The sequence below is a fragment of the Fragaria vesca genome, linkage group LG6, assembly GCF_000184155.1.
Source record: "Fragaria vesca subsp. vesca linkage group LG6, FraVesHawaii_1.0, whole genome shotgun sequence".
In the NCBI taxonomy this organism is placed as follows: domain Eukaryota; kingdom Viridiplantae; phylum Streptophyta; class Magnoliopsida; order Rosales; family Rosaceae; genus Fragaria; species Fragaria vesca.
This window is the reverse complement of record NC_020496.1, coordinates 5,613,315-5,615,825: the sequence shown is the minus strand read 5'-3', so window position 1 is coordinate 5,615,825 and position 2,511 is coordinate 5,613,315.

Sequence of the window (2,511 nt, the reverse complement as noted above, 5' to 3'; positions counted from 1 at the left end):
AGTAAATCAATATGAACCATAAGAGGAGAATAGTTTCACTTCGAAAAATTCTCAAGGCATTCATTATTGCTAATGTGAGTACATCAGGTCTCAAATAGACAAAGGACGTCGATACAACGCCTTAGTACATATAACTTGGAACGAAAATCAATGTCTAGCCGATGACATCAAAGTCATGGGTAGCTAGAGCAGGATCCGAATCTTTGAAATTCGCGATCATGAGGATGACGTTCTTGTCCTCATATTGATTTTCCATACCTTTTTGTATGCATTCACAATTTAAAGGAGCTTGACAATCTTGAACCAGTGATCCGAAGATCCACAACGGTTGCATTAATGTCATGAGCTGACGTGAGTAGTTTTGACAAAATGGTGTCTAGACCGGGAGTGTCGCTATTAGAGCCGGCAACACATCCCCCTCTTTTCTAGACATCGGCACGACGTGCTGATAACGTGATGAAGGATAAAGTATAGAGACAAAGAGATAGCAAGAGAATCATCATCTTATTCATTGATAGGAGCCTTTTATATAGGGAATTACACAATACCAATATGGTAAGGATATGAATACATAGATCTAGTCTAACTACATATCCTATTGGCATAAGGCCAAGGCACACATAGAGAATATCCTAGAACATGTAACTGTTTTTTATCAGTTAGATCTTCAGGAAAGTCTCTTACTTTAGAGACTGTATGTTCTTGAAGTTTTATTCCTGAATGGTTTAAAGTGATTCTAAGAAAATCTATAGATTCTTGTTCAATGTCAATTTTCTTGGGTGACAGTATAATTCCATGTTTTTGAAATTTACTGCAAAGAATTTGAAGATGTCTTTTATGATCTTCTCTGTTTTTGGAGAAAATTAAGATGTCGTCTATGTAGACAACACAAAAAATTTTAAGATCCTTACAGATACTGTCCATCCATCTTTGAAAAATCTGAGGGGCTATATTTAACCCGAAAGGCATGACATTCCAGTGGTAGTGTCCACATGGAGTACTAAACGCAGTCAATGGTTTTGACTCCTCGATCTGTTAATTTTAATTGCCAAAATCCTGATTTACAATCAAATTTACTAAAGATTCTGGCACCCTTAGTTTGATTGATCAGAACATCTTTTCGTGGAATAAAATACCCATCGAACTCTAATTGTTCATTTAAGCGCTTATAGTTTATTACCATACGAGCTTTTCCTCTCTTGATCTCTGCCTGGTTTCTTACCATGAATGAAGGACTAGAGTGTGGACTCATAGTTTCTTCTATGAGATGCTTCTCTTTCAACTCCTTTATTTGGATGTCAAATTCATTAATATCTTGTCTAGTATAAATCATTGGTTTGACCCTTATAATTACATCAGGATTTCTAAGTTTAAGAGCACAATATCTTGGGCTTTTTTACCATAGTTTTAAGGGGTCTTCACTAAAATTTTCTTCCAGAATTTTGTATACCCAGTGTTTTTCACATTTTTATTGATGATAGGGAAATTTCTTACAAGAGGAATACAAACACAAAAGGAAAAAGAGCAACTAACTATTTTTATTGATGATAGGGAAACTTCTTACAAGAGGAATACGAACACAAAAGGAAAGAGAGCAAGGCTTTCTAACATCCGATGCCTTCTCTTCAACATACTAGCATATATATATATACAATGAGAAGGTAACTCTAGTTACTTTACTATAGTTACAAAAATAACATGACTAAGGTAAATCACCAACTATGGTTAAGTTAAGGTAACAGCTCATTACTATTTACACATTTCTATCTACATCTACCGCCTTCGAAGCGACTGTATATGTTTTATCTGCTGTCGCGTCTGTCGGGAAAGTTATGTGGGTCCATTACGCTTCCATAGCGTTGTCGAGATTCTGATAGCCCACGTCATCTAACCCCATACTCTGATTTGAGTTGGAATCTAAGAGAGGTAAATTGGACAGCTCTTCAATTTCTTGTCCTACCATAAACGGGAGGTCCAACTGGCTAATATCTGTAGCCATGTCAGAAAGTAAATCATCTGCTTGCTTCTGTTGTTCAGGAGTAGGCTGATAGCTGCTTGCCATAAGTGTAGCGAATACTCGCCGTCCATCTGTCAGTTTAAGCAAATTGTTTTTCCTTATGTCTTCGGCAACATCTTTTAGATGAGCTCCACTCTGAATTGAATATTGTTCCATGTTAAGATTGCTGATCAACCGGTTGGCTGTTTCTGGTGGCACCATAGCTTGATTAACTTGATGGTCTTCTGTTTCTGTTAACCACCATATCTGATATGGTTGGAAAAATTTTTCTCTTTCTCTCCATCCAATAGTACTTGCAATGCTGAATGTAAGATATTTGGAGAGTCTGTAGCTTTTTGCTACATGATACACCATTGTTTTAATGAATTGAGGAAAATCTTTTATGGTAGCATAATCTAAACTTTGGAAAATAACCTGGTTAGTTATTCCCCATTCAATAGCTGCAAGATTCCATTCATCATGGTTTATGATGAAACTAAGTTTAGGGATTCCAT